This window comes from Acanthisitta chloris, unplaced genomic scaffold (genome assembly GCF_000695815.1).
Source record: "Acanthisitta chloris isolate BGI_N310 unplaced genomic scaffold, ASM69581v1 scaffold27917, whole genome shotgun sequence".
In the NCBI taxonomy this organism is placed as follows: Eukaryota; Metazoa; Chordata; class Aves; order Passeriformes; family Acanthisittidae; genus Acanthisitta; species Acanthisitta chloris.
Genome location: NW_008681421.1, coordinates 20,794 through 29,197, shown reverse-complemented (window position 1 = coordinate 29,197; position 8,404 = coordinate 20,794). Strand labels below are relative to the sequence as shown.

The following is an 8,404-nucleotide window of genomic DNA, read 5'->3' as shown; positions in this document are numbered from 1 at the left end:
AATTGCAGGGATTAATCCCTGGAGCAGAAGTGAGGGTCTGTTCCTGGCACCTTGCACAAGGTCTCTCTGCCTCCACTTCCCCACACGTAAAGCAAACACTGCTGTTAATCTCTTCTGCTAGACCCTAACAGCTGATGAAATAAGCAGTTATTAAATGTGTATTATTGGCCAAATATATTCCATGTCCTATCAGGATAGCTGTAGGATAAATACCTAAGGAGATCCTGTTGATCCCAACACCTCAGAGTCTGTGTATTTCACTTTGGAAAGCTTCTCATCTTATTGTTTGTGGTTTGAAGGTGAAGAAATCTATGTTTGAAGACACAGGAATGTAAATTAAGTTACAGAAATAGAGTCCAGACCAAGGACACAAGGGAGTACCACTCTGATAAGATAGTCTGGGTCCTGATCTGCTCACATATGCTCCAGATCAGCAGCCAGAGTTAGGGTAGAATCCATGAAAACCAGTCCATTTGTGCATACACTATTGCACAACCAGTTTACCAGGCTTAGCTAACAAGCCATGTGAAGATGATTAGATTCTTCCAGAAATCTTCAAACGAGATTTGGCAGACATCAGTGCTTTAGGCTATGTAAAAATGTTTGGTGACAGAGATATGTTCATTACCAACCCAGTCAGAAAGCAATTTCTCTTCTAGAACACTCCCTAACTTAAACCAGGGAATACACTGATTTTGCTAAAGAAGAATCAGGCAGTTGCTTTGTGTACTTGTTTTTAAGAAAGCAGAAATGAGAGGAGCTTTTAAAACTTGAGTTTCACAGCAGAGGTGGCCAGTTGTCTCTTAGTCAAATGCTGGTACTAGATACACAGAAAGACTTACTTCATCAGGCATTTAGAGACCAAATCCTGCAGCTGAGCCAGAACCAGAGTAATTTTAGAAGAGAATTATTTTACTACAAGGCAGAACAAAGTGGAAATTTTCCTTCTCTACCAAGGAGTGCCCTAGTTGGCTTACCAACTTCATCTGCAAGAAGTGGGTCACGGAGGGGAAAAGTAAGAGAGTGAGCACTTCACTTATTCTTATTATAAACTCTTTAAGGCATGTCTGCACTTGCCAGAGATCTAACAAACACAGTTTTCTTCTTAACTTGCGTGTGAGTGTGTCTGGGGGGAACATAACTGCATGTCTAACAGTGATCACACACAAACCCTGCAAGGGTCTGCAGCGGCTGCTGGCTCGGCTCCTTCCCACGGCCTGGGAGGGAGAGCTGCCAAGCAGCACAGAGCAGGTTACAGATCAGTGTCAGCACAGCAGTGAGCTGTGTGTGCTGGAGCAGGAAGGAGCTGGTGCTGCCCAGGTAAGGAGGCTGCAGCAGCGTGACGCTGCACCGCACGGTGTAGAGTGCTGGAGAGGGCTACGACAAAGCTGCCTTTATATCCCCCTGCAGAGCCACACTGCCTTGCTCTGCTCCTGCACTCAAAGAGCTCCTTTCAAATGGTGGGGAAGGGTGGGGGGACCAGGATGGGGACAACACACTCGATCCCCTTGTCCTGCCTTTCCAACAGAACTACTGGTGCTGCCTCCCTGCCAATGCGATGTGACTATAGAAATGTCAGCGAGCTGCGAGTCAGCTTTTTGTTTCCCCAAAAGAAAACAGGCAGGCATTCTCATTAGTCCGTGTCTCTTTCTCTCACATGCGCTGATCTGTATTAGAGTTAACCGAGGCATACAGTAATGGTCAAGCCCTCTCCTCACTCCTACAGCTCACTCACCAGGCTTATGCTGGGGAGGAGCATCCACACACACCTCTCTCCCTTAAAGCAAACAAGCCCCAGGGGAGAGCTTTGGTGGAAGCAGAAATCAGCTCTGAAGTCACTGGAATTTAGAGTTCTAGTTTCTTTTTGTAAAGGCAAGCCCTTTTCATCCAGGCTCCTGTAACTGCCTGTATCTTCCTGCAGAATTACTCAGTTCAGGGCCACAGCTCTACTTTGGCCAACGGTGCTCATGAGTTGGGTCATAACGGAAATGCAGTTGCAGAACTGAGATTGCAATCCTGTAATTACAGTCAAAAGGCAAAAAAACAGAGTTACCAGCAGGGATGTTGGGGGTAGTCACAGGATTAATGCTTAACTCAACACAAGAGGTCCTGAAACACAGATGTTTATGCATTAACATGTGTGGGGAAAGCTTCTGAGTCACACCAGCACCTGACTAATGCCCACGGGATAGAGATGATTTACAGAAATTAATGGTAGTTTGCACTATTATACACGTCCTAGAATTATTTCATCTTTTAAATATGCAACTGTATTGTCTCCCCTCACCTCTCAACAGGGTGAGCTGACCATTGGTGTTTAAAATGTCTAAACAAAATCATCATTTCATTTGAGACATCCTACCCTGATTTGACAATATGGACCAGGATGAAGAGCAAATAACAACCAGATTTATTAACTTTTTTTTTTGTCTGTGGCAATACATTTCAGGAAAGTGCTAAACTGACAACATTGCTGCCTGCACCTACATGGTTTGGTAGCCCTTGCTTTTGTACACCAGGTAAAACAGGAGCCCTAATCCTGCAACTAAGCAGAAGTAGGTGGACAGTCAGAGAAGAAGTCACATATCCCAAAACAACCTTCTCCTCTCCCAAAATATTCCAGAAAAAAAGCATTCCCTTGTATGAGCCAAAGGGTACACAGAGCCATCAGAAATTCTGCCTGAAAAAAAACAACCAACAACACAGCAAGTCCTGGAATAAAAACACGAAGTGACAGCATAAAAAAAGGTAAAAATCATATGAGGAGAAATGAGTTATGCAGACGGCAGTTGTCGAGTGAAAGCCATTTAATGAGCTTTATCAAATAGAAGAGCAAATCATGAGGTTGATGAGAAACTCTGATTTTGCACCTCTCTGAAGGACTTGTATCCTTTGTAGCATCACCTGCACTTCACCCTCAGAGACAAGACAGCGGTGTCAGCTGTCGCCAGAATAGAAGAAGCAAAATACACAGCATCAATAGAGTAAATGACTCCAATGGCACGGAGTGAATTCAGCATCACCCCTGCTCCCCTGTCCAGGGTACATCTTTTTTCCAGTGCTGCACTGTCCTTGCAATTTCTTGCTCTGCCCCTCCAATGAACACAAGAGAAAAACTCCTTCCCGCGGGAGTCGGAAGGAAACTGGGCAGGAGAAAGAAAAGTTCGTTGCTTTAACAATCCCCCAAACTACCGCAAGGAAAGAATGGATTCAAGCCTCACGCCAGGAAAGCTGCATTTTAAAGGTAAAAGAGCAAAGCTCTCTCTCGGAGGAGATGCAGAGAGGAGGCAGCAACAAGTGCCGGCCCTTGGGCGCCCCTGGGAGCTGGCAGCAGCACCGCTCAGCCCGCGGCGCTCCTCGCCGCCCTCCCTCCCTCTCTGGCACACATGTAACACGAAACTTCGCGTCTCCGGGACAACCAGCAACAGGGAAAAAAAAGGCAGAGACAACAGCTGGCTGTCAGCAGCAGAGCAGAAGAGGAGCCGAGCGAGACACAAGGCAGGATGAGGGGAATGATGACATCAAAGTTGAAGAAGACATAAAGGAAAAGAAGCGGAGAGGAGTTGCGGGTAAGGCTGAGCTATTGCTGCTGTTCGGTCAACCGTGGCACCTTAACCTTCAGCTAGTTAGCGAGGAACTCGTGGAGCTCTCTATGAACTGCAGAATCAGCCGTGGAACGGAGCTTGTGTACTTGAATTTGTTTGCGAGGGCTATGGAGGAGCAAAGGTGGCAAGGGAAAAGCTTTTAATAGGATTGCAGCGAGCTGCGCTGCAGCCGCTCCGTAACAAAAGGCAGCTCTGCCTCGAGTCCGAGCAGGGGGGAAACTTCTGCGCTGACTAGCAAGGCTTGGCTGCTCGGTTTTCTCTTGCTGTTGTGGAATGTGACCTTCACTGATAAGCAGGTCTAGCACAAGGCACTCTCTGCAGCAGTGACTCGATATAGCAATAGTCGGTGCCCCTCGGTGCTGTTGGTGCCACCAGCCAGGAGCTGCCAGCACAGGCGTGTGTGAAACCAGCCGGGTGCCAGCCACAGCATTTCTCCACAGCTCCTCCCAGCTGGAGCTAAGTTTTATCCCCCAAATCCTGAAGCAAACAGAGAGCTTAGAAAACAAACCCTGGTCGGGGAACTAGCGTACTGCGCACGTTAAGCATCTGTGTCCAATAGAAATCAGTGGAAAGATTTTACACAGCTCCTAATGAGAACGTTTAAAAAAAGAATTCAGTGAGTGTATCAGGCACAGATGCTGGTTTACTATTTAAAATGGCATGAGAACCCAGAGCTCGGAGAGAACATGTACACGCACATACAGAGCTTATGGTTTGCAGTAACAAGACTGTCAGGTTTGAATGCAGTGAGAAGGGAAGAGAGAGAAGAATGATCCCCTAAATACATGAAATTATGGAATCATAGAATCATCACAGAATCATTTAGGTTGGAAAAGACCTTTAAGATCATCAAATCCAAGCGTTGGTTTTACAGAGGTGTCCCACAACCTGTGCTCCCGCCTCTGTTTCACTGCTGGGTGTGGGAAGGGGGCTGGAAAGGAGACTGACCATAACAAAAACCCATTTTTTGCCTTCTGAAGCTGATTTCTCTGTTTGGAAGCTATTGCAGCTCCTAGCACTGAGCTGGGACCCCTCACCTCTTCTAGGAGGCACATGGGCAGTCAGCTGTTTACAAACAGAGGCAGAAAGCCAATTCTCCCAGAAAGATTTCTTCCCAATCCTACACATACCTGTAGGGAGGAATGTTAAGGATCAGGTATTTCCACTTCACTCCATTTCCATTAACATGGAAGGGAGGGCAGGTCTTTCTGACCTCTGTGTTGTACAAACACCAAATTGTTGGAACTGCCTGTGTGAGATGTAGTAGTTAAGACCCACATGCCTCCAGCCTAGCTCAAGGTTCAAAGGGAATGGAGGGAAGTTTCCACCCTGCTAATGAAGGGTCTCTGTAGGTTGGTTGTTGCAGTTAAGATGGTTTCTCAAATAAAGCACGTGAAAAACAAAGTTTAGGGAAACAAAAAAAAAAAAAGGAAGGAGGGAGGAGTAAGGGGAGAAGGACTGGGGAAGGAGAGAGGGAGGGAAAGAAACATGCCAAGTTTTGTTCGCCAAAAGAAAATCTTAATGGGTTTGGCTGGGGGCTTGTCCAACCACAGCCGTGCTGTACATGTGAGGGGGAGAGAGGAACAGCAATATGAAACACATGTCTGGATAAAAGCAGCAGGACATGGCTTGTGTTACAGCTGTCACAGTGCAAGGGCCTCAGCCTAACTGCAATGCAAAAGTGGCTATGGGAGTGGAGGTACAAAATAAACCAAGTCTGATAGAGTTCTGTAAGACAACCCCCTGACCCACACAGCCTGCAGTGGGTCAGAGTCACACAGGAGACAGCAGAAACTGCAAGGGACTGTGAGAGCTGGGTGAGGACAGCAGCACCCACCCCTCACCTCCATGCTGGCTCTCACCAGTACCCCACACAGCCACACCTTCTTTGGAGGAAGCAGCTGTTGTAACCTTCACTTTTGAGCTAATACAGCCAGGTAGCATCTTTACTAGGATTAGCCCAGCGTATTTCAGGAAACTAAAAAATGCACATCATTTGTGAGACCTGTAGGTCTGAGGTCAGCTAAGGATAGGGCACAGAGGTGGCTGTTAAATGGTGGAGGTGTTTCCAGCACTCTCAGGGCTCCAACAGCTGGACCTCAACCACCAACTACTGATAGATCCTACTATGAGAAGTAACTACAAGGCTACCCCAGGCACACATCTACCTCTCTGTCAGCTGCCTGGGAAATGGTTATTTTGCTAATATTAGAATAGACTTTCAGGCTAGATTCAAGCATCACCAGCCCTAAAAAAAGTTCTCTTGTAGCAGCACTACAGGTTTATTTTTAAAATTGACCTTTTCCTTTCATTGGATGGCTCAGTACGTTGGATCCCCCACTTAAAAATTCCTAGTAGTGAGGAATTATCTCATGGGGTTTTGTGGATGTGGATGTGGGATGGACTGGAGAAAATCAGGGTGCTCTGTAGAGGTGTAAAGACTCTCAGCTCAGTGCCCAGTGGGTACCTCAGCTACTGGAGCTGCTATTGCAAGGAATTCAGTGCCTTTTTATATTAGTCTAATATTAGGTCGTAGGGGAGAGAAAGAACATTTACAGTGCTGCCTCAAAACCCATCTCCAAATAGTGGGTGGTGGAGATGACAGGGTATTCCAGCCAAAGGGCTACCCAGTCAGGGCAGCTTTATAATCTGAAGGAATGTGGCCTTCTTTTCCAGACCAACTGTCAAAGTCAAAGCTTTTCTCCCATGACATTGAGCTGCAATTTACCAGTTTGGGTGTGTGCTGTTAAAGGGCTGAATTCTCTTGATACTGGAAACTATTTTCATCTGCTTGGGAATGAATTATAGGTCTGTCTAGCTCTGTTCACTCCTGTTTTAGGAAAAAAGGGCTTGTCTGAACTATAGTTAAGATTCACATGGCTGGTCAGCTACAGTCACGGCAGCAAACACTGCATGAACAATGCTGAGGGAAAACCATGCACTGATAATACAACTCCATTTCTATGGTCCTTTTCATCTCAGCAGTACACTAAAAACTTAGAACAATAAACAATTCTGCAGGAATTCTGACATGTTATACCAAAATGCATCCAAACTGTAGTCACACCTAGCAACTCAGCATTGTTTTTGGACAGGAAGCATTGCAGACCTTATCCATATGAAATCAGAAGCACATTCAGGAACCAAGAACAAAGCTGGTAAGTTGCAAAACTGGCCAAGCCTTCATGTTAAGAAAGTGATCAAATACAGTCAGTTTATTTTAGAATAAAAAGCATATCCTCTGGACCCTCCTTCCATGAGTCTGGGCTTACCTTCTAAAATTTCCTACCACATCCATACATACAGGTTTCCTCTCTCTGTACAGGTCCAGTTTCAACCAACTTAGACTTGCCTGAGTAAGAACAACACAAACTGTTTGCTTCTCCCCAGTCTTGGGAAAAAGACAATGTTGCAATGAGAATGTTGCCCAGACAGGATGGGCACACCAGGAAGGTCCTACTTTGTAGGATCTCTGGAGCTCTGCTGATACAGGCAATGGGCACAGTGGAGGAGATCTGACTTGCCTTCACTGGGACTTGCCGCGTTAGGATTAGAGGCATTGGCAGCTTCTTGTTCCCAAGAAATTCTCCCCTCCCAAGCTTTGTCTCCGTTTTTACATTACTAGATCAACAAACTCATGCAAACAAAAATTCTCAGAGGCAGCACACTAAAATCAATGGATCAGGATCACAGCAAGAGCAATACAACCAGGAGTGGAAGTCATGCTTTCATCTGCTTCCATCCTAAACAGGCTCAGTGAGTGAAGCGTAACAAGCAGTGAACAAGCAAATACCAGTTCAGTTTGTAACAAAACCAGGGACTTACTGTAATTCTATCTAAAGATTTCTGAGCATGTTGGAGACTTGGACACACAACAATTAACAAAAAAACCTCTGATGGTGGTTACATGTTCCACCACTTTGCAGAGATGAAGTCACCCAACAATAGGATGCGATGACTTATCCAAGGTCACGTAACCAGTGAGCACCACTGGCAGCCCAGGCAGATTGCCTCTATTTACTGACTTCCAGTCCTGGGGCTAAACCACAAACTCAAATAAATTCATGTCCTTTGCACCGAAATAGGCTGCTCAAATACCACCAGGGTTATGAGTAAACAAGCACCTCCTTCCTCAGCAGAAAATTTCAGCTCACCCACTCCCTCCAGCTCAACTTTGCATGCACCTGTGTGCACACAGATCTGATACAGCTTTCCAAAGCAAATAGAGTCCAAAAATACCCTGATCAATTTACATCAATTCTAAAATACTTACAGCAACCTGACCAGCTTAAGGCAAAGGGATGTGGGACCACGCTGTATATAGTCATCCCAAAGTTCTTTCTCCTGCTTGAAGGCCCCACACACAGCCAGGTCACAGCACAAGGAAACCTTCACCGAGGCTTTTCTCTTCAGTGCCTACATTGAGGCTTTTTAATGGCTTTATTCTCAAAAGGGTTGAGCAGCCAACTTCTTTGAGTGCTTCAGTATGGCATGAGTCCATTAAAACAGCTCAGAAAGATAATTTCAAGTGCTATTATGGCAATTTTCACAGCTTTATTCAGTGGGCACAGCAAGATGAATCTGCATTAGTGCTTTCTGGGAATTTAAGTCTGTATAAGCTCTAAACACAGGACATGCTGTTTGATTTTACAGGGTCATCTAACCCTTGCAGCTGAGCAGCACACCTGCAGCTGTTAGCCATTCCCCTGCATCATTACTGTGCTCTCTCTTTTCAACCAAGGCTAACCACTCATGGCACATGGCACATTTGGCTTTTTTTTCCCCCTCAGATACAAACA

General features: G+C 45.8%; 1 protein-coding gene across 1 annotated transcript in view; it reads right to left on the bottom strand.

Annotated features, from left to right (window-relative positions):
* Positions 1-8,404, bottom strand: part of RECQL5 (RecQ protein-like 5) — a 37,002-nt gene that overhangs the window by 7,980 nt on the left and 20,618 nt on the right. The window lies entirely within an intron of this gene.